This window comes from Humulus lupulus, chromosome 4 (assembly GCF_963169125.1).
Source record: "Humulus lupulus chromosome 4, drHumLupu1.1, whole genome shotgun sequence".
NCBI classification, from domain to species: Eukaryota; Viridiplantae; Streptophyta; class Magnoliopsida; order Rosales; family Cannabaceae; genus Humulus; species Humulus lupulus.
In genome coordinates, this window is record NC_084796.1 from 148853813 (window position 1) to 148879317 (window position 25505).

Here is a 25505-nt window from a genome sequence, read left to right on the forward strand (position 1 = left end):
ATATCCCTCATCATCAAGATTAATCTCAATATATTTTCCAAATTCCCATTTAAACACCCCAGGCTTTACCCAAGCCAGGTATAAATTCCTGCTTTGACTTTTCCGCTAACCCGCTCATTCTAGGATCATCTCGAGTCACAGATCACAGATATCAACACAGTCATGCCCAAAATGGCCAAATTACAAATATGCTCTTTCTAAGATAATCAGGTCTACATGCATACTAATTCACATAGTCATGCATCTCAAATAATCAAATAGTCATATAATATGCATTAAATCATAATCATGCATTTAACTCATTAAAGTCACACACAAAATCCCATTATGCCCTCCAGGCACACTAATCAAGGCCCTTAAGCCTTATTAGCGAATTTGGGTCGTTACAACTATCCCCTCCTCATGAAAATTTCGTCCTCGAAATTTTCCTGAACAACTCGGGATACCGCTCCCGCATATCCGACTCCAGTTCACACGTCGCCTCTTCCACCTTGCTATTCCTCCACAATATTTTAACCAAGGCAATGGTCTTGCTCCTCAAGACTTTGTCCTTTCTATCAAGGATCTGAACAAGCTTTTCTTCGTATGATAATTCCCGATTCAACTCCAAGTTCTCATAGCTCAACACATGAGTAGTATCCGATACATACTTCCGGAGCATGGATACATGAAACACGTCATGAACCCCTGATGGAGCTGGAGGCATTGCTAACCTGTAAGCCACCTCCCCAACTCGTTCTAGAACCTCAAAAGGGCCAACAAACCTGGGACTCAGCTTGCCCCAAATGTCGAATCGTTTTACTCCTCTCAGTGGTGAAACCCTGAGGAATACATGATCACCGACCTGAAATTCCACGCTCCTGCATCTCTGATCTGAATAACTCTTCTGGCGACTCTGGGAGGCGAGCATACGAGCTCTAATTTTCTCAAGTGCCTCATTGGTCCTCTGAACCATCTCAGGACCTAAATACCTTCTCTCACCTGCCTCATCCCAGTGAATCGGTGATCTACACTTTCTTCCATACAGCATCTCATACGGAGCCACTCCGATAGTCGCCTGATAACTATTATTGTACGAGAACTCAATCAAAGGGAGATACCTACTCCAAGATCCCCCAAAATCCAACACACAAGCTCGTAACATGTCCTACAGTATCTGGATTGTCCTCTCAGACTGTCCATCCGTCTGAGGATGATAAGCAGTACTAAACCGAAGCTGTGTGCCCATTGCCTTCTGTAGGCTCTTCCAAAACTTGGAAGTGAAAGTGGGGTCTCTGTCGGATACTATCGACCTCGGAGCCCCATGAAGTCGACAGTATAAGTTGTCTTCACAGGTAAGAAGTGGGCAGACTTAGTATACCTGTCCACAATCACCCACACCGAGTCATGCTGACCCACGGTCTTTGGCAACCCAACCACAAAGTCCATGGCAATATCTTCCCATTTCCACTCGGGAATCCCTAGAGGCTGTAATAATCCTGCTGGCCTCTGATGTTTAGCCTTAATCTGCTGACAGGTTAAGCATCTAGCCACATAGTCCACCACGTCCCTCTTCATGCTTGACCACCAATACAAAACTTTCAAATCATGGTACATCTTCGTAGAACCTGGGTGCAAAGAGTAAGGAGTGGTATGAGACTCGTCCAGAATCTCTCACCGAATGTCTGGATCAATCGGAACACAAACCCGTCCTTTGTACTTCAATAAACCCATCTCAGAAATAGAGAAGTCCTTAGCTGCTCCAGTTAGGACAGTCTCTCTACGTTCAACTAAGTGGGGATCCATTCCTTGTGCTTCCTTAATCCTCTCGATGAGAGTTGACTGAAGAGTAATGTTGGCTAACCTACCAACCACTAACTCTATACCTGCTTTGGTCATTTCTCCAGCTAGTCTGTCAGATATCTGCCTTGAACTATACAGCTGTCCTGGGCCCCTCCGGCTCAATGCATCAGCCACTACATTAGCCTTCCCAGGATGGTATAGGATATCACAATCGTAATCCTTTACCAGCTCTAGCCACCACCTCTGGCGCATATTCAAGTCCTTCTGGGTAAAGAAATACTTTAAACTTTTGTGATCAGTGTATATTTCGCATCTCTCACCATACAGATAGTGTCTCCAAACCTTAAGTGCGAATACCACTGTAACTAACTCCAGGTCATGCGTGGGATATCTCTGCTCGTACTCCTTTAATTTCCTTGATGCATAAGCTATCACTTTCCCAGCCTGCATCAACACGCATCCCAGACCTTGTCTAGAAGCGTCATAGTAGACCACAAACTTCTCATCATCTGTTGGCAGGCTCAGAACTAGTGCAGTAATCAACCGCCGCTTCAACTCTTTAAAGCTGTTCTCACATCGATCTATCCACACATACTTGGTCTTCTTTCTCGTCAATTCTGTCAATGGAGTAGCAATTCTGGAGAACCCCTCTACAAATCGGCGGTAGTAACCTGCTAGTCTAAGGAAACTTCTGACTTCAGGAACACTGCTTGGTTAAGGCCAATCTCTTACTGCTTCCGTCTTGCTTGGGTCGACCAGTAACCCATCCTTACTGATAATATGGCCCAAAAATGAAACTTGCGATAACCAGAACTTGCATTTGCTAAACTTAGCATATAGCTTATGCTCTCTCAGCCGCTGTAACACCAGGCGCAGATGATGCTCATGCTCTGTCTCTGACTGGGAGTACACTAGGATATCATCAATAAATACAATCACAAACTTATCTAGATAATCTTTGAAAATTTTGTTCATCAAATCCATAAATGCTGCTAGGGCGTTGGTTAATCCAAAGGACATAACCAGAAATTCATAATGCCCATACCGTGTCCGAAAAGCAGTCTTTGGTACGTCCTCTTCTTTGATCCTCAACTGATAGTAGCCTGATCGGAGATCAATCTTTGAAAACACTGTACTCCCTTGAAGCTGATTAAATAAATCGTCGATCCTAGGCAATGGATACTTGTTCTTGATGGTCAACTTATTCAACTCCCTGTAGTCAATGCACATCCTGAGTGATCCATCCTTTTTCTTAACAAATAATACTGGAGCACCCCATGGCGAGAAGCTCGGTCTGACAAACCCCAAATCCAGTAGTTCCTGCAACTGAATCTTCAATTCCTTTAATTCTGTCGGAGCCATTCTGTAGGGTGCCTTGGACACTGGCTCTGCTCCCGGAGCCAACTCTATGACGAACGCAATCTCCCGCTGTGGCGGCAATCCTGGCAAATCTGTTGGAAACAAGTCTGGAAACTCACAGACCACTCTGGTTTCATTCGGTCCCTCTGCTGCCACCTTGGAGGAATCTACAATACTCGCTAGGAATCCTATGCAACCCTCCTGCATCAGGTCTCTAGCCTTTAGTGCTGAGATCATAGGTACCCGCGGTCCAGCCACCGCTCCCACAAACACAAAGGGTACCTCGCCTTCTGGTTTAAAGGTCACCATTCGTCGCTTACAGTCAATTGTTGCTCCATACCGCGTTAACCAATCCAGTCCTAGTATTATATCAAAATCGTCCATATCTAGTTCAATCAGGTCAACAAACAATTCCCTACCGTCTATTACTACTGGTAATGCTCTAACCCACCTCCTAGAGACTACCAGTTCTCCTGTTGGCAATAAAGTCTGAAAACCCCTAGCATACAAAATACTAGGTCTACAAAGCTGATCAATCACCCTAGCAGATACAAATGAGTGAGTAGCACCCGAATCAATCAATGCAGTATACAAAGAACCGGCGCTAAAAATCTGACCTGTCACAACTGAGGGACTGGCCTCCGCCTCAGACTGAGTCAAAGTGAAAACCCTAGCAGGAGCGAGGCTGTCTCCCTGCTTTGGCTCCTCTTTCTTAGCTTGTGTGCAGTCTTTCTTCAAGTGATTGGTGCTCCCACAAATAAAAGATGCCCTGGTCCGACACTTGCCCTGATGCCGTCGCCTGCATCGAGGACACATCGGAAAGCTCCTCTAGCTGTCATTTCCGCCCTGACGGCCACCAACAGAACCGCGAACCCTCCTATCAGAACCATAAGGAACAAATGAATCTGGTGCTCTTCTTTTCTGCTCACTGGGGCCGCTGCCCCGAATAGGCCTAGAAGAAGGAGGCACTGCCCTCCTGGTATTGCGCCTAGCAGCGCTATCCTTCCAGATCTGATCCTCAGCCCTCTCAGCAGTTAGGGCCTTATCCACCACTTGTGCATAAGTAGTCTCTGGAGCCAATGTAATACTCACATCACGGGCGATCATCACATTCAATCCCCGTATAAACCTATCTCTCCTAGCCGCATCAGTCGGCACTAGCTCTAGCGCAAACTTCGCCAATTTGTCAAATATCAGGGCGTACTCGGTGACGGATAACCTGCTCTGAGTCAGGTTGATAAACTCATCAGCCTTCGCAGCTCGAACTGCCACATTGTAGTACTTCTCATTAAAAATGCTCTTGAATTCTTCCCAAGTCATAGTTTCAGTATCCCTTCGCTACCTTACTACATCCCACCATATTCGTGCATCATCTCTAAGCATATAACTGGCACAATCAACCCTCTCCTTTCCTTCAACCCTCATGAAATCCAAGATTACAGACATCATATTCATCCACTGCTCAGTCCACAGTGGGTCTGTTCCACCCTCAAAGGTAGGAGGTTGCTGTTTTCTGAATCTTTCATACAGAGGTTCCACTCTGTTCTCAACCACAGGCTGAACCGGAGCTGGTGCTACACTCGGCTGTAGTGGTAACCCGGTGACTGGTGGAGGAGCCGGTTGCCTCAATTGACTAAGTTCTTCCTCTATTTTCTTCAATCTAGCCTCCATTTCGGCTAATATCTGATGCCAGTTCTCGGACCAGGTGGAGGGTCCTGACCCTGATTGTCATCCTCGGCCCGAATGCTGCGGAGTCTCGATGATTGCCGAGGCATTACAACTAAATGCCTGCAATCAGTGACACCGCTCATCATGCATGATAACAAGATTCAATTCCACCTCTCAATCTCAACAACAACCAAGATCAACAATCCAAATAACATACAGATATCATACAGCACACAATGGGCCTTGCCCTAGCATCATGCATATGTTATGTCATTCATCATGCTCATAATAACCTAAGCAGGCACACAAGGCATTCAAACACATATTCAGATATATTAATCAACCATACCAATCGACCCTGAGTTGAGCTTTTCAATGGCAGCGTGCGTACATGTTTGGTCAATCTCCAGAACCAATAAACCTTGGCTCGCTCTGATACCAGGTTGTAACGCCCTACTACCTTAGAGTCGTTACTAAGTGAGTTTAAAACGGAAATTGTGCAACTAACTGACTCTACGAGGTTTCTAAAACCAAAAGTGTGACTTGACCAGAAGTTAAGGCTGTAATCTTTGAAAATACTTAGTTTCATTAAAAACATTAAGTATCAAACATCCGAGATCCCAAAATAAGGTTTACAAAAATATTTACAACTCAAAAATAGATTTACACTTGATTAGGTATCAAAAGAATAGGTTAATACAGCCATATACAAAATGCCCCCAACCAAAGCAGTTGGGCAGGCCGAACATGTACGCGCCGCCCCCACGCTCTCCATACTCATGGCTGGTTGACTGACTCCTTGCTTTTACCTGCCACACACAGCACCCGTGAGCCGAAGCCCAGCAAGAAAACTCATATAGTATATAACATATGCATAGAATATAGCCGACATATAATCCACTGATCAATAGGAAAACCATCAGGCTGAAACAAGCACGGCCATGCCGCCCCAGAGGCCTTACCAAAGCTTGGGGTCTCGGTCCTTACCGTAAAGATAACTCATGTATCCGTTGGGTCCCACCCTGGCTATAAGCACTCCATGTGCTAATTGTTACTTCCGGCCCCAAGGCCGTTCTCGGCCTTCACCGCTCTCGGCCTTAGCCGTTCATTTCATTATAATCACACATATAGTACATTTCGAAATAATCATTCAAACATATAATAATTCATTTAAGGTTATACATTCGCACGTAATACAATCTAGGGCCATGCCCTGAAATAACACTGCGGGCCCATGCCCTGTTCTCGGGTGTTACGGTTTTCTTACCTTTCAATTCGATAGCTTTGATCACCTGACTCCTCGAGCAGGATCCTACTCGATCCCTAGCGCTCACCTAAACAAAATCCATAAGTCAAAGTCATCACCAAACCTCAAGTCCAAAACCTAGCCTCGGGACCAATCTCGAGCCCCCGGGAAGTCCTAGATCCCCAAAACAAGGTGGTGGAATCGAGCCCCGAACCCTAGGTCAAAATCCCTCAACAAAAGCCCAAAAACCCCTTTCTGTGAATAGTGCAGCGCTACAGCGCCCTTAAGAGGGCGCTGTAGTGCTACAAGCAGAACAACACACCCCCAGAAATAGGGCCTAGCGCTACAGCGCCCAAAGACTAGCGCTAGTTGTAGACTGGCAACCCCAAAAATCATTTTCTGCGATTTCTTTCAACCATTTCAACCCCAAACTTGACCAAATATTTCCCAAACCCAAAAACAAACTTATCAACACCTCACACTCATCCCAAGCATCCCAAGAACTCATAACCCAAGTTCAAACAACCCAAAACTCAAGATTTACCATAATGAACCCTAAACCAAGAAATTTAGTCAAACATCAAAGTTAAGGACTTAGAAATCATACCGTGGATGGAAATTCGACCTTGAGTTGAACCCTAGACCTCCTTAGCTTGCTCCTTCTTAGCCTTGGTCTGATTTCCCCAAAAATCCCCATCTATTTAGCTCAAATACACAGCTCAAACTAGTCAAGCCCTAAAACTGAAACTTCTAAAAACTTACCTCAATGTTTGATGTGTTCTTGCTAATCCCTTGCCAATCTTCAAGTCTAGCTTAGGATCCTTGATGCTCAGCTTACCCTAGCTCACCACTGAGCTTAGCTCCAAGAAAAAAAATGACGGAAAATGGTGGGAGAACCACAAACCGTTCCTTGAAACAAAACCCCTCTGTTTTTCTCTCTTTTCCTTTTTCTTCCTTCTTTCTTTCTTTCTCATCCTTATAACTCTTTTTCTACCAATTCCACTAAGTATAAAGCTCCCTTTAACTTATCTCTAAAAGTCTAAAGACCAAAATGCCCTCCCTATTAATTCTAAACCTTTTTGTCCATGTAGGGCCATGTTAGTCATTTTACCCAATTCCCACTAATTCCTCGAGTGTCTCTAATAATTTCCTGCTTACTACACAATACCTGATTAATCTCTAAATATATCCCTCATCATCAAGATTAATCTCAATATATTTTCCAAATTCCCATTTAAACTCCCCAGGCTTAACCCAAGCCAGGTATAAATTCCCGCTTTGACTTTTCCGCTAACCCGCTCATTCTAGGATCGTCTCGAGTCACAGATCACAGATATCAACACAGTCATGCCCAAAAGGGCCAAATTACAAATATGCTCTTTCTAAGATAATCAGGTCCACATGCATACTAATTCACATAGTCATGCATCTCAAATAATCAAATAGTCATATAACATGCATTAAATCATAATCATGCATTTAACTCATTAAAGTCACACACAAAATCCCATTATGCCCTCCAGGCACACTAATCAAGGCCCTTAAGCCTTATTAGCGAATTTGGGTCATTACAGTTTTTCAAACTAAGTCCCTGGACATAACCAGGTCATAAAACTTAGAAGTTAATTTAAATTGATTAATCAGTGTTTTTTCTTAAAAAGCACAGGATATTAGTAAAAAATTAACACGAACTAAGTTTTTCAAAGTAGTGACTAAAATGCGTAGAGGCAAAGGGAAATAAATTAATTAAAAGAAAAAATTGATAAAACCAATTGTCTCGAGGTGGAAAAACCTCATGCAAAGTTACAAAAAAAAAAATGAGGATATTAAAGGAATGGGTGCGAAAAGGAAAGGCCCTAAGCTCCACCAGGCTGCCCCATGGAGGTTGCTGTCTCGCCCTCCTGCTCGGCTACGACGGGTGCCTCCCCGGTCTCAGAAGGTGCCTCCTGCTAGAGGCGAGCTTTGAACCCCTCCAGGAAGACCTCCCCGTCCGCTCCTAAGAAGGAGAAGTCGTCGTCCGGGTTATAGGCCCAGCAATGGTAGAGCATGTTCTCCATGGTGATGCTGGAAGCTGCCTTCTCCGTTTCCAAGGCGGCCTTAGCCTCCTCGGCCCCAGCCTTCGCAGAGTCTAGCTCGACCAGCGCGGCAGCGAGGGCGGCTTCGGTAGTCTCGGCCTCTTGAAGCTTGGGACGGGCTTCTTCCAGCTCGGCCTGTACGGCCGCCAGAGCATCCTTGGCTTCCTTTTCCTTCTGTTGGGCCGTTTGCAAGGAAGTCTGATGGGCGGCCAAAGTCGCCTGATGCTTGCCCCTCATATCCTCGAGTTGCGCCTTGGACCTGGCTATGCTCCGGTGAAGGGCCAAGACGCTCTGCAAAAACAGAGGCAACTGCCTTAGAAAAAAAAAAGAGAGGAAAAACAGGGCAAGGCATGATAATAAAAAATAAGGGTAAAGTCAGCTTACTTTTAGGGCCATGCCCAATGAAGATTCCATTACGCCCACCGGGCTCCTTGTTTTGATGGCCCGCAGCTCCCTCTCATTGAAGCGGTAGAAGTGGTCGACGGCGCAGCTCGCCGTCTCCTGGTGCAAACTTGGCTAGTCGGTCGATTTGTCGAGCATACTCTACTACTGTCAAGTTTCCCTGTTTCAAACTGGTGAACTCTTTTACCCTCATAGCGATGACTGTCGATTTGTAGAACTTCTTGTGAAAGAGCTCCAAAAATCCAGTCCATGTCATGGTGGCAACGTCATGAGTCTGCTGAACGAAATCCCACTAGATTCTAGCATCCTTCTTTAGAAGAGAAGAAATGCAGGATATGCGGTCCGCGTTGCCGAGATTCATATGTGCTAGGATCGACTCTACATTCCTAAGCTATTCTTCTGCCTTGAAGGGGTCGGTTGTCCCTTCAAAGTTTGGAGTGTGTTGCTTATGAAACCGCTTGTAGATTGGCTTCATGTACTGAGATGGGTAGGGTGCATAATTCACCATTGGCCACCCCCTATAAGGACCTACTTGTTGGGGGGCTTGAGCCATTTGCTGAGGCTGCGGTTGCGGCTGAGACGAAGGATGAGTTTGAGTCTGTGGCTACGGCTGAGCCTGTTGTCATTGTTGCTATAGCAGTTCTTCCACTTGTTGCCGTAGCCTGACAATTTCAGCGGTGTTGTCAACCGGAGGCGGCGGTGCACTTCTATTAGCAGCAGTATTGGTAGGACATGTTCCCCTTCTGCAAACTAGTGGGGCTTCACTACTCTCATGAGTGGCGCTGGAGGCATTGGTGTTTGTACATGTAGACCTTCTAAGAGACATCTTCAGCAGAGTTCTAACAGTCGAGAAAAATATGTTAGAACTTACCCTAATAGGCTCTAAGGCAAAACTTAATCTAAGCAAACATAACTCGGAACTACTAGTTATGATTTCTTATGAAGAATTATGTAAGCCTTCATTATAATTAGGGTGTGTTTCTATACTTAGAAAAATAAGCCATCTTTATTACTTTCTAAGTCTGTTTCTAATCATCCTATATGACTTCATTTTCAGGCTCGAAACTCGTCGTTGTTCCAAAGTTAACCATATCGAGGGAGGTTGTAATGCCCCAAAGCTCCTAATAAGGGTTAGGACCTTGGTTAGGAGGCCGGGAGGGCCATAATTGATTTATTATGCTACTCAATGATTATATGCATGTTTATGTGAATTATATTATAATATGATGTTATATACATGCATGTGGGTCCACAACTGTTTATCAAACTGTTTTGGCAATTTCGGCCGTTTAGAGCATAATTGTGTATTTGGGTGCATTTTGTGATTCGTGAATGAGATCCCATCATTATGGAGATATGTTCGAGCCTTTCGGCATGAGACGATCATGATATGCAAGTGTTCGGTCTAGTCGTAACGGGTTTAAGTTCGGGGCTCGGGGTGAGTCTCAGGGTGGTTTTAATGATTAGCACATTACCGGGAATTAAGGGGTAATGGGATATGGATTACTGGTGTTTGAGAATATTGAGAACAGCGGGAATTGGAGGGTGTTAATTATGATTAACGAAATAGGTGCAAAAGGATGGTTTTGCCCTTGGTGGCTGTTAAGGTTTTCTTTTACACTTAAGGGCATTTAGGTCTTTTCACCCTTATATATTGATATAAGCCATTAAGGTTGTAGAAGAGTAGAAAAAATAGAGTATCCTTTCTCCTTCTCTCCCGATAGGTTATCTCCCTCATTTCTCTCTGGATTTTCAAGCTTTGTTTGAGGAATCAAGCCAAGGAACCAAGATGGCATAAGCTAGGGTTATGCTCCACCATTGAAGAGGGTGTGCTGCTGAGATTGAGGTGAGTTTTTAGCCATTAGAACTTTTGGTTTTTGCTTTGTTTTCCTAGTTAAGTTCCAGCTGGTTTTTGGGTTGGAAGTGGGGAATTGATTGGAGTTTTGGCTAGGGTTTTTGGGGTTGTTATGCTTGGGACATGTGAGGATGGTATTTGGGTTCATTTGGGACTGAATTTGATGTTTGGAAGCTTTTAATTTTGGTTGGAAATGGTAGAATCGAAGGAGGAGATTTCTGGGCTGAAGCTGGCTGAAGGTAGCACTACAGCGCCTAGTGTAGGGCGCTACAGCGCTACCTGTAGAGGAGGCTAGGGCGGTTTGGTTTTGAGTAGATTGCTAGGGTGCTAGGAGGGCAGCGCTGTAGCGCTACCCTGTTTCTTCAGAACCCTGTTTTAAGTGTTTTTAAGGGTTTTTGGCTCGGGGTTTCAATCCTTAAGGCCTGAGATCGAATCTACTCACCGTGTGGGCATGTTTCGAGGTCCCGAGAGTAGAGTTTAGACCAAGACCCTATCATTGTTGATTTTCATTAATTGGAGATTATATTTGGTTATGACTATGTGATCGCTGAAGGATTAAGGATCGATCGTTCTTAAGGGTCGTTCTTGTTCTAATTCTCGCTCGAACCAGAGGTAAGAAAACTGCACCCCATGTGTGACATGCATGGTTATTTTCTATGCATGTTGGATGTTTAAATGTAAACATTGATAGCATATTGAATGCTTGGCAATCTTGCTCATTTTCATATGGTTATTATTGAGGCATGCTAGATGATTAAGTGTGATGCACGAGAAACATGTGATTAGGGCATGCCATGAGTATTGACTGTGAGATTGGTCAGAGCTTGAGTCTCTGTGTTTGTGCATGATCCTTATTATTCTAGCAACTGTTAAGTAAGCATGTTGAATGCCCCATCTTTGGATGTTTGACGTATCATTTATGCCTGGTAGCATTGCTTACTCGTGCATGGTATTGACTCATTAGTCAGAATTGGCAAAGGTGTTAGTATCAACTGTGAAGCTGTGACTCATTAGTCAGGTTCGGCAGTGGTACTGGGCACTGGTCACACGGTGCTGACTCATAAGTCAGGACGGCCTTAGCGTGTTCAACACAAGCCAATAAAGATTAGATCTAATCGACATCTGCATTGAATGACTCAAATGAGCATTAATGCCGGACCGACCTCAAGTTCGATGAATATTAAAAGCGCTTGTCTAGCCAAAGGCTAGAAATTTAGAGCCAGAGCCGGAAAGGCTAAGGTGACCCACAGGTCACATGGCTAGGAGGGTATGGGACCTCCAAAGCGTGGCTCATTAGTCACCTATCCAGAGCGTGGCTCATTAGTCACCTATCCAGAGCGTGGCTCATTAGTCACCTATCCAGAGCGTGGCTCATTAGTCACCTAACCAGAGTGTGGCTCATTAGTCACCTAACCAGTGCGTGACTCATCAGTCACCTGTTCAGACTGTGACTCATTAGTCACCTCTTCACCCGATGGCTAGTGACTTAATCATCAGTCACTCATCTTTTTAGAGCTATAAGCTCTGTGTGATGTAATGACATCATTTGATATTATTTTCATGAACATGTTCATGTTTTCTTTCTGGGCTTCGGCTGACGGGTGCTTTTTGGTGCAGGTAAAGGCAAAAGAAAGCTGGAGCATCCTTGAGTTGAAGAGCTTAGGTGATGATGTGTACATATGCAGCTGCTTGACCAATACATGGCCGAGGTTTGAAAGAGGAACTAGGGTTGAAGCTTGTTTTGCCGCTTAGATCGGCCTGTTGTAAATATTTTCTTGTAATAGACCTTTAAATTATATTTCGGGATCCCAATGTATATAGTAAATTTTCTAATAAAATCTAATATCTTAATAGAAATTTTTAATCCCTAAATCACTAATCACACTTAGTTACACGTTTATGGCCAAATGACTCGATTAGCGAGTTTAGCACTGTTTGCAATGTGCACTGTAACGATCCCTGGAGTTGGGGCATTACAATTTTGGTATCAGAGCGTGCCAAGGTTTATGTGTTTATGAAGACAAGCTGGGCATGTACACTCATCACTGAAGATAGCTTCACTCTAGGAATGGTAACTATTTCTATAGTTCTGTGTTTAACTACTTAAATAGATTGTAAATGCTTTACCTGCACATTGTATTAGGGAGCATGAGATTCTGATAGAGCTTGGCTCTTGACTATATGATTATATGCTCCGTGAATATATCTATGAACATGATCATTTGATTACCTGCTCCATGGTTACATAATTGTGATATTTGCATGCTGGAGTTGAGGCATGGTGTGAATGTTGGAAGAGCAGGGATTTTGATTGATGTATGAATACCATGGGAATGTTTATAGCATTGCAGTGATTTGTGAATGTGGTGTGGTAAGATTGATCCCGTTGGGGAAAACTCTGGATATGCTCATCATGTTTAGTGGGCCAAGTTATTGACTACAGAGCAGGTTTATAGCCAAGGCAGATAATGAGGCCTGGTGGTGGTTATTCAGAGGCTGGGAGTTTCAGCCATGGGTTGAGTTCTTCATCTGCTCCTATGAATTTTCAGCAGATGTTCACAAATTTGTAATCTAGATCGCAGAGGCATGAGGAAGAGTTCAGGTGTCTGAGGCAACAGCAGAATCTGTTGGGGAGCACCTCTTCCTATGTTGTGCTAGGAGTGGCACCAGTTTTGGCTCAGCCTAGGGTTGAGAGCAAATGGGAATTCCTCTGTGGAAGATTCCAGGAGTATTACCCTCCAGTCTTCGAGGGAGGGCTAGATCCATTCAGAGTTGAGCAATGGATGGGCATGATCAGTTCCATTCTTGATAGTATGGGGCTAGTAGGTCACGATAGGGTGATCAGTGCTACATTTGTATTGCGAGATGATGCCCAGACGTGGTGGGAAGTGATATCCCAGACACGAGACACAACTGTGATGGATTGGAAAGAATTTAGGCAGCTGTTCAACGAAAGGTACTATTGTTATGCAGCTAAGACTGCTAAGATGAATGAGTTTTTGAATCTCGTTCAAGGAAAGGCATCAGTAACCGAGTATGTTAGCAGATTTAATGGGTTGACCAAGTTTGCTTTAGACATGGTACCCACAGATGTAGCTCGGAAGGAAAGGTTTGTTCAAGGATTGAATCCATGAATAGCTCAGGGCATTAGAGTTGCCCCAGTGCATGAAGTCTCTACCTATGTTCAGGTGGTAGAGAAGGCTCTTGCTGTTGAGAGCATTAGAGATGAGAAGAAGAGTCCCACGGAGCATGGAGCTCAAATAGTGGTATCTCCACTTATTGGAGCAAGCAAGAAGAAAAGCTGGAAGCCTTACCCAGAATGTGCTTGGTGCAAGAGGCATCATTTGGGAGAATGTCGAGCAAGGGCATGTTACTCATGTGGAATGGTTGGACATTTCAAGAAGGATTGCCCAAGGCTAAGAGAGCATGAACAAAAGGGGATAGACAGCTCGACTCCAGCTCGAGTGTTTATTCTGAGGCAGTTAGAGTCTGAGACCGAGACTAGCTCCTCACGAGTGGCAAGTCATTTTTCTAGTTCAGAGTTTCGAGTTATGTTAATTGGTTTTGGTGCCATGTTGTTCCTTTGTTTGTTGCATATAGAGAGGCATAAAGTTGATATGTTGATCGCATGGTCATGTCGTGATGGTAAGATGATACTATATTGGTGACTTAAAGAAATAAGTGGGGTTGTGATAAAAAGGACTCCTCAATGGTTTGGATAAAGCTGGTTATGACTGTCTTTGGTTTGATCTGAGATATGGATAAGTTAAGTAAGCATGGGGAAATTTTAAATGGCAAGGAAAGAATAGTATTTCTTGGGCTTGTGAGTGGAAAGCCTTGTGGCAGTTGGCACTGGGCATAGACTTGGTATGCTGATGACATCTGTATTGAGAGCTAGAGTTTTATGACGGAGAGATGCATAGAACTCTTAGCTAGTGTGATGGATACCACTTAGATTGTGCCAGTGGGATCAGGACAGGCTGGACTAGTCTATGAGTTCCTGAATGTGTTTTCAGGGGATTAGCTAGGGTTTCTGTAATATGAAGAGATAAAATGGTAGTTTGATTAGTGTCAGGGATAGATTTGAATTGAGGGCATTGTATTCAATGGCTTAGTAGACTTGTAAGAATTGAGGCTTAGATATTGAGTGAGATGGAATTCTCAACAGTTGATCTTTGATCTGGTTAGTACCAGTTAGGGATCAGGGGAAAAGAGTATGCAAAAGACTGTGTTTATATCAGATAAGAGCACTAGGAAGTGTTGGATTATATTTTAAGAATTTGATTAATGTCAAATTGTTTTGATGAATAAGATGAACAGAGCATTCAAAGGATCATTTGAATGGGATTTTTGATCGTCTTGGATGATGGTATTGTGGTATATTCTTGGTTGGAGAATTACCAGGGTTAAGGAATGTCTTAGAAGGCAGGAGTGTCCTTGGACAGGCATGGTATTATATGTGTTTTATGGAAAGAGTTCTGAGTTTCTTTTTACAGATTAGAATCAATTGACAGGTTGTTATGACACCTCGGTGATACGAAGAAATGATTGATTATGCAACATGTTGGTTAAAAGGATTTGACTAGAACTAGAGTAGGGTTCTGGTGGGCCAAATGGCCAGTTCTATGCTTGAGATTACTATCTCAGAGAAGATCAAAAAGGAAGAATGGCTAAGTGAACCACAGATAGGAAAGGTTGAGTGGGAAGTCTTAGCTGGATTAGCTAAGGGTGATACAGCGTCAAGTATGAATTTACTGTGATATAAGGATCGGATTTGGGATCCGATGGACTCTGGGATTAATGGGAGATTCTGGATGAATCTCATGTTACTTTCTTTTTCTCTTCATTCAGGTATCATGTCAGTATACCAGAGTATGAAAGCTTTATGGGGATGGCCTGAGATGGAGAGGGGCATAATGGAATGCATGATAAAGTTCTTAACATGTTAGCAGGTCAAGACAGGGTATTAGGAATCAGCAAGGTCATTGCAGCCTTTGAGTATTTTGTAATGAAAATAAGAAAGCATCGTGATAGGTTTCGCGGTGGGGCGGCCCAGGAAAGTGGATCAGCGAGATTGATTTGGGCCATTGTGGGTTAATGTTTAAAGTGAACCATTTCTATCAGTAAGATAAGTAACACAGCGGACCAGTATTCAGATCTCTATGTGAAAGAGATAGTATGCCTTCATGAAATTTAAGGTCTATCTTATCAGATGAAGACTTTATTGTTACTTCCAAGTTATGGAAGGGTGAGGGGAAAGCGATGTATATGTACATGGGATTCAGTACAATTGATTGTTCTCGGGCTGATTATAATCAGAGGGAGAATTGCCCAGAGTTGAAAAGGTACCTTCTGAGATAAGGTATGGTAGAACATGTTCGTCACCCATTCATTGAAATGAGATGGGTGAGATGTTATATCTGGATCATGGGATGGTTCAGGGGACAATTGAGATTATTAGAGGATAGAGCTTGGATGCTCACTTCTCAGAGTGAATGGAAAAGTGTTACTGAATTGAAAGGAGGGAACCTGGAGTTCCAAATAAAAGTTGTGTCTTCTTAAAAGAATCACCATGGAAAGGGGTGATGAGTTAAGGGCAAGTTGAGCTCTAGAAAAAAAAAAAGTATAACAGTTTGAGTTGTGGATAGGACTGGTCAGGTTGACTTGATTCGATCTTGTTTTTGGCACTGTCAATTGTGAACAGTGTATTTTGTATTTACATGCTGAGGACATGGGTTAAAAGAAACTCATGAGCTGAGTTATAAGAATCGGGGGGATTGAGGCTAAGTTATCATATAAAGAATAGCCAGTCCAGACATGAGACAGAAAGAATAAGATTCTGAGGAACAAAGTGTACCTTGAGTAAAGGTAATGTTACAGAACAGTGAGGTTGAGGGAGTGACCTGGGAAAATGGAATCAGTTGTGCGGAATTGATATTCCGGCAGTTCAGATATATTTTGAAGAAATTCCTGTAAGGAGGGGATAGTTGTAATGCCCCAAAGCTCCTAATAAGGGTTAGGACCTTGGTTAGGAGGCCGGGAGGGCCATAATTGATTTATTATGCTACTCAATGATTATATGCATGTTTATGTGAATTATATTATAATATGATGTTATATACATGCATGTGGGTCCACAACTGTTTATCAAACTGTTTTGGCAATTTCGGCCGTTTAGAGCATAATTGTGTATTTGGGTGCATTTTGTGATTCGTGAATGAGATCCCATCATTATGGAGATATGTTCGAGCCTTTCGGCATGAGACGATCATGATATGCAAGTGTTCGGTCTAGTCGTAACGGGTTTAAGTTCGGGGCTCGGGGTGAGTCTCAGGGTGGTTTTAATGATTAGCACATTACCGGGAATTAAGGGGTAATGGGATATGGATTACTGGTGTTTGAGAATATTGAGAACAGCGGGAATTGGAGGGTGTTAATTATGATTAACGAAATAGGTGCAAAAGGATGGTTTTGCCCTTGGTGGCTGTTAAGGTTTTCTTTTACACTTAAGGGCATTTAGGTCTTTTCACCCTTATATATTGATATAAGCCATTAAGGTTGTAGAAGAGTAGAAAAAATAGAGTATCCTTTCTCCTTCTCTCCCGATAGGTTATCTCCCTCATTTCTCTCTGGATTTTCAAGCTTTGTTTGAGGAATCAAGCCAAGGAACCAAGATGGCATAAGCTAGGGTTATGCTCCACCATTGAAGAGGGTGTGCTGCTGAGATTGAGGTGAGTTTTTAGCCATTAGAACTTTTTGTTTTTGCTTTGTTTTCCTAGTTAAGTTCCAGCTGGTTTTTGGGTTGGAAGTGGGGAATTGATTGGAGTTTTGGCTAGGGTTCTTGGGGTTGTTATGCTTGGGACATGTGAGGATGGTATTTGGGTTCATTTGGGACTGAATTTGATGTTTGGAAGCTTTTGATTTGGGTTGGAAATGGTATAATCGAAGGAGGAGATTTATGGACTGAAGCTGGCTGAAGGTAGCACTACAGCGCCTAGTGTAGGGCGCTACAGCGCTACCTGTAGAGTAGGCTAGGGCGGTTTAGTTCTGAGTAGATTTCTGGGGTACTAGGAGGGCAGCGCTACCCTGTTTCTTCAGAACCCCGTTTTAAGTGTTTTTAAGGGTTTTTGGCTCAGGGTTTCAATCCTTAAGGCTCGAGATCGAATCTACTCACCGTGTGGGCATGTTTCGAGGTCCAGAGAATGGGGTTTAGACGAAGACCCTATCATTGTTGATTTTCATTCATTGGAGATTATATTTGGTTATGACTAGGTGACCACTAAAGGATTAAGGATCGATCGTTCTTAAGAGTTGTTCTTGTTCTAATTCTCGCTCGAACTAGAGGTAAGAAAACTGCACCCCATGTGTGACACACATGGTTATTTTTTATGCATGTTGGATGTTTAAATGTAAACATTGATAGCATATTGAATGCTTGGCAATCTTGCTCATTTTCATATGGTTATTATTGTGGCATGCTGGATGATTAAGTGTGATGCATGTGATGCACGAGAAACATGTGATTAGGGCATGCCATGAGTATTGACTGTGAGATTGGTCAGAGCTTGAGTCTCTGTGTTTGTGCACGATCCTTATTTTTCTAGCAACTGTAAAGTAAGCATGTTGAATGCCCCATCTTTGGATGTTTGACGTATCATTTATGCCTCGTAGCATTGCTTACTTGTGCATGGTATTGACTCATTAGTCAGAATTGGCAAAGGTGTTAGTATCAACTGTGAAGCTGTGACTCATTAGTCAGGTTCGGCAGTGGTACTGGGCACTGGTCACACGGTGCTGACTCATAAGTCAGGACGGCCTTAGCGTGTTCAACGCAAGCCAATAAAGATTAGATCTAATCGACATCTGCATTGAATGACTCAAATGAGCATTAATGCCGGACCGACCTCAAGTTCGATGAATATTAAAAGCGCTTGTCTAGCCGAAGGCTAGAAATTTAGAGCCAGAGCCAGAAAGGCTAAGGTGACCCACAGGTCACATGGCTAGGAGGGTATGGGACCTCCAGAGCGTGGCTCATTAGTCACCTATCCAGAGCGTGGCTCATTAGTCACCTATCCAGAGCGTGGCTCATTAGTCACCTATCCAGAGTGTGGCTCATTAGTCACCTAACCAGTGCGTGACTCATCAGTCACCTGTTCAGACTGTGACTCATTAGTCACCTCTTCACCCGATGGCTAGTGACTTAATCATCAGTCACTCATCTTTTTAGAGCTATAAGCTCTGTGTGATGTAATGACATCATTTGATATTATTTTCATGAACATGTTCATGTTTTCTTGCTGGGCTTCGGCTGACGGGTGCTTTTTGGTGCAGGTAAAGGCAAAAGAAAGCTGGAGCATCCTTAAGTTGAAGTGCTTAGGTGATGATGTGTACATATGCAGCTGCTTGACCAATACATGGCCGAGGTTTGAAAGAGGAACTAGGGTTGAAGCTTGTTTTGCCGCTTAGATCGGCCTGTTGTAAATATTTTCTTGTAATAGACCTTTAAATTATATTTCGGGATCCCAATGTATATAGTAAATTTTCTAATACAATCTAATATCTTAACCAAAATTTTTAATCCCTAAATCACTAATCACACTTAGTTACACGTTTATGGCCAAATGACTCGATTAGCGAGTTTAGCACTGTTTGCAATGTGCACTGTAACGATCCCTGGAGTTGGGGCGTTACAGAGGGTGGGATCAGTAAAATCGTCCCCACTACTATGGCCCCCTAACTCTCAATATAGAACCCGGTCCATTGATTTGTATCCACCCTCACCGAACTTGGTCATTATTTATTAAATTTATTATTTATTATGATTGTAAAAAAAATCAAACTCATACTTGTCATTCAAAATAACAATAATATTCATTTGGAAAAAGGTTTTCACTAAGTACAATGATAAATTCAAAATAAATAAATAAACTAACATAACTAGGGTGAATCTAAAAATCAGGATCTTCTACATCTAACCCTTAATCTTACATATCAACATCTATCTCGTCATAAGCATCATTATCTTGAACCTCAAAATTTCCTCGGGGTAGATTCATAAAGATTCTATGTTTCTGCTCATTTGTGAATTGAAATTCCAACCTAGAGGTGAACACTACAAGAAAAAACAGTATTCATAACACTTAAAAACTGTTAACCGGGAGTATTGATAACGCTTCTGAAAACGCTAACATAGCCCCTATTATTAAAAGTCTTGTCTTTTCTATAATAGTATTCGAATGTTATGTTCGATGTTATCTTAAACTATTCAATAACACATTTTTAGTTGCTATAATATTCAAATAATAACATTTAGTTAGAGTATTTGGTTATAAATTTGAAGTTTAATCTTATACTTTTTGCATAACACTTTTCAACTATTACATTTGATTATTTTGATAGCGTTTTTAGTTTGTTATATTATATAAATCATAACGAGTTGTTACGCTTATAATATGTTTCTAAATCATAATATATAGTAATAAAAAAAATTACTTTAGTGTGGATAATATATTTTAAATTTTATTTTGATAAATATACTTATAAGGTTTTTTTAATTAAAAGATTTTCATTATTGTATTTTGATAAAAAAAAATCAAAATTAATCATAAAATGTAATTCTCAATAGATTGATAAACAGTAAGTATTACATTAAACAATAACTAATTCAAACCATGAATGTGTCTATTTCATGAGATCTTAGTTCTAACTTAAGTTTGAAAGCATAACATAATAAAGTTTTATAATCTTGAACACTTTTTACTTCAAAAATTAAAAACAGAAACATTACAAGATACACAAAAGTAAACCATGCATGAAACTTGTTACATCCTTCCATTCATCATCCTTTGTGCACTTGTCGTTGTTGTAAGTCCATTTGCTTAGCTACAACAAAATTTAAATAATTAATGCGTCAACTTAAAGTTAATAGTAACTAAAAGAGTACATTAAAAAAGTTAATTACCTAATTATGACTTTATCAGGTAGCCATGCAATTATACTACCTATAGCATCTTCTATAGTAGACATAACTATTGAAGGCCTCCATAGAAATGCATCATTCTTTCTCACAAGATCTATCCCCACTTTCATAGCACTAGGCCCAAGAGGAACATGGTGAACCTCATCCTTTGGGTCACTTGAAATAAAATAGTCTTCTGCAATAATTTCTTCAGATCCAATCTAATCTAATATTTTGCATTTGGAGCTAAATGTGTGGTTCTTGACACTAACAATATATCAATAAAACAAATTCAACAGCAGTAAATGATTTTATATTGAATATTATATGTTTTAAATTTTATCATTTTCATATAATTAGTATCATAATTACCTGAGTGGAATGAACATGAGAATTTGATTGAACATTGACATTTGATTGCTCCTCACTCTGAGTAGATGCATTCTATTTACAAGTAAGATAGAAAGACATGAATTCAACATCAAAATTTTATCAATAAAACAAACTCAACATCAAAATTCAGCCACATGAAAATATCTCAAAAAAATTAAAGAATGAACATAACCTTACAACTAATTCAGCAACATGAAAATTAAAAAAAAAATTGTAATTCAATCTACACTAACTCAGCCACAATACTTTTAATCACTATCTCTTATTTTGGAGTACCAACAAATAAATAATTATCAATGACACTTCAATATAGTTTCAACATCAAAATACTTACTTGATTTTTCATTAAAGAAACAATGAGATGCTCCATGTGTTGCATTTTATCTTTCAAATCTTTGCATTGACCTTCTATCATCATGAGATGGTCATCTCTTTCTGAAACAATTTGCAACTTTGACCGAGGAACTCCTCTTCCAAAAGCTCTCATGTATGTATTTTTTTCAGGATCAAGGACTTTTGTGAGGATGTCTTCATTAACAATTGTAGTTGAAGGCATAGCAGGATCTTTATTATATTCTTCAACCAAATCCTTCAAAAATAAATAGTATCAATAAATGTATTCAAACAAATGAGTAAGTTAAAACTAAAGTCATAAGATTTTGAAAGGGCAAGGTGAATCACTTGCTGATGTTCATCAAATATTGTTTCTTTTCATGGTGTACAAATTTGTAACACAGTTTCATGGGAATTATGAAAGAATGAGGACCAGTAATGCTAAATTTACAAATGTGTACATAAAAAACTTGGATTCATCTGTTAATGAAATATATAAGGGCAAGCCTGAAAGACGAAATATATAAGGCTCAACCTCATTAACAACAACAAAAACAGCCACAACTAAAACATATAAGGGCCAGCGTCATTAAGAAAAACAAAAACAGATCAAATCATGCACAAAAATACAAACGCAAACCCCTTAACCTTTTCCATTAAATAGAAACAACAACCATGAGTAAAAAAAAACACCAAACAATCAATACCATGCGCTGTAGGACATGTTAGTTTTTTTTTAATGTTATTTTATTTTGCTTTTTTTTTTTCGTAAATTAAGTTTTTTTTTCAGAACTAAAACAGACAGCCACAACTCAAACACAAACAGCCACAACTAAAACATATAAGGGCCATCCTGATTAAGTAAAGACTTGAAAACACAAACAGCCATAACTAAAACATATAAGGGCCAGCCTGATTAAGAACAACAAAAGCAGTTCAAATCATGCACAAAAATACAAATGCAAACCCCTTAACCTTTTCCATTAAATAGAAACAACAACCATGAGTAAAAAAAAACATCAAACAATCAATACCTAATGCTAAACTGATCCAAAACTTCTCTTATTTAAAAATCTATATTTTTCTCCTTCTTAATCTATACATTTGAGAAAGATATAGCAAAATGGTATCTAATTTTGTTTTTTCTAAAGATATTTTGTGTAGTGAATTATGAAGTTTCAATTTTGATTTCTGGGTTAATGAGAATTATGAGATTGAAAACTAGGACAGTAGGATCCAAGTTTTTGTCATATATTTTCTTAGCAACCAAACAGAGATTTTGCTTCTTGAGATGAAATATATGTGTGTAGAACCATTGCTTTATTTATTATAGACAAGTTTTTGATTGCTGATAATATCTTAATTAATGCATAATTTTCATAGCAACCAAATAGAGAATGTTTCTTTGATTTTCATAGCAACAATTTTCATTTAAACGATTTCATTAGAGAGTTGCTTCATAAGTTGTTGGCATTCTGATGTGAATCTGTACTAATGTTTACAACTACTGCTAGAATTAGGGTATAATTTCTTGTTCTGGTTTTTTTTTCTTCACTTTGGAATATATTTGAATGGTTGATCTTATTGGGATTTTGTCATTTTAGGTAGAGCATATAATCAGAGAAGAGAATATGATGGCAGCTCAGGAGATTCTTGAACTCTTCTGTGAGCTTATTTCTGTCTGGCTTCCCATTATCGAGTCACAATGGTTGTATTTTTAACTTTTTTGTTCATGTTTTTATGCAGAAAATTGCGATTTTTGGCTGATATAATTTGATCAAAGTTTTGGTCTTGTCTGTTTTATCTATTGATATATTTTCCCTTCAACTATTGAGATTTATTTGCATGGTTTCTGATACAGATTTCATATGTTATTTCACTTCTATAAAAAAGAGATGAATGCACCCACAACCACATGATTATAAGTGGACTATCTTTAATGAAAGAGAATAAAAACACATGCTCATGCACACACACAAACACTCTTTTTCTCTCTTGAACTGGCACAACCGAAAGTACAAAAAATAAAGATGGTAAAAGTGTCGAATAATGTGCATGAAGATACTTGGGATGGTATTTAAAATTTATGTTTGCCATTGGGTTACCTTTGGGTTCTTGCTTAAGCAGGGGCGTCTTCAAGTGTGCTTCAGCAACTCAACGGAAGAGAGTGACGAGAGACTAAATTGTTTCTGTTTATTGTTGGCCTTTTGCTTCTTATCAAGATTCCATACTTATCTGTGTTGAGATAAAAAAATGAATGGAAAGAATGCTCAGTAATTTTTATTGATTGAGAAAGAATTGCACAACTCTTATATACAAGATAGTCAAGTACAAACCATCCCAACAAACTAACAGAAAGTTAGTTAACAAGAAAACCAACTAACTAATCCTTAACTACTAACAGACTTGCTATACATAGCTTAGAGAGACAGCTCAACACTAGGTACCCTTAACAGCCCCCTTCAAACTTAGGGTGGTAGAACAGACCACACCAAGTTTGTCTCTAAGAAAAGGGAACCTAGAACTGGAGATTGGTTTGGTAAGGGAGTCTGCTAGTTGATACTCAGTAGGAACATGTTGCACAATAATCTCCTTGCGTAGCACCTTGTCTCGAACAAAATAGAGATCGATTTCTATATGCTTTATACAATGTTGAGATAAAAAAATGAATGGAAAGAATGCTCTGTAATTGTTATTGATTGAGAAAGAATTACACAACTCTTATATACAAGATGGTCGAGTATAAACCATCCCAACAAACTAACAGAAAGTTAGTTAACAAGAAAACCAACTAACTAATCCTTAACTACTAACAGACTTGCTACTAACATCATTTAAAGGTTATTACATAAGAAAAAATTCAAATGCTGGCTGGCCACAAGCTTCTAAGATTTTAACAACAGATGTGAAAAAGTGGACTATGGTATGTTTAGCCCTTTTCTTTGTTTTTTCTATTCTGCATCACAAAGAAATCTATGGCTCATGGCATAGAAGTTTACCTGCTCAGTAATCTAAAAGAAAGAAATGCTACTATATATATGTTTATGTGTTGTATGCACACAGGTTTTGTTATTTCTCTAGCTTTGAATATAATATAAAAAAAAATGAAATCAGATTATACATCACCCTAGAAGTTCACCCTATATTTATATATTGATTATATGAAATCTGTATCAAAAAATTCACCTCACAAAGATGTTCTTGCTTCCAACAGGGGAGAATCGTTATGTCAGGCATAGATAGACGAGACAACCAAAAAAATGACCACCGTTGTGTCCTCCGGAAGCTCTCACCGACGTCGTGTGCTCTAGAGACTCGCGTGAGGTAGAGAATGACGAGACGAAACTAGAAATTAGTGTAGAAACATGGTTGTGTAAACGAGAGTGAGTGGAGGAGAATAACGTGGTTGTGTAGAAGCTGAGTGTAAGAAAGAGAGGCAGAGAGATGAAACCAGAAATTAGGTTTAGGAATTCAATGGAGGCTTAGGGGTTTGGAGGCTGAGACAAGTTTTCCGTGTGTCTTTCGTATCTCTTATTTTCATTTGGCGCCTAGTTATATTTCATATGGTGCCAAATAATTTTTCACATATGGGATCTGTGTTTTTTTTTAATTGTTTATTAATAACACTTTTAAATATATGTCATTTTTTAATGTAATATATATTAAAAAATGTTGTAGTGGAACCTAAGTATGAAAAATAATATCTCATGGCTACCGGTAAATCATCTTCATCATCTATAGTCTCCTATATTTCTTCTAAAGTTGAAATTATAGAAGGAAAATCTTTAAAAAGCCTAATTACTAAGACATATTGCTCCGTAGCTCTCATCATAATTTGCTTAGTAGTCTGAAGATGAACTATCTCCTTGTGGAATAAGATTAATCTCTGAGTGATTCTTTATAACACTCCTACTATATTCCTTGGCTCTCTAATCCTTTTCAATGCTTTAATGGCTCGGATATCCTCATAGGTCAAGGCTCCATCCATTCTTAACTGAAAACATAACGGCTAAAACGTTAGCTATAACATAAAAATAACCATAATAAACATATACACTTACATTGGCGGTTAAATTCAGAGTTTGTGCGTGTGTATCAAGGAGAACTTCATGCATATGAACCTTTTCTCTGATACCAACTGTAATGACCGAACTATTTCTAAGACCTTGGGCCATTAAAACTACTAGACATAGCTACTAATTTTGGAAACATACATTATAAATAACATAACTTTATTTAAAACCAAAATATTGTACCAATACAAGATAAGGTAAAACTACAAAATAAAATGTGATATGGTATGGGATCCCATTCTTTATAAAATATAAAACATAAAATTTAATTGTTTAAATACTAAATGTGGAAATACATAAAAACATGAATAAAAACACTTAAAACAATGTCATCCTCGATTTCGATCATCACGCAGTCCAT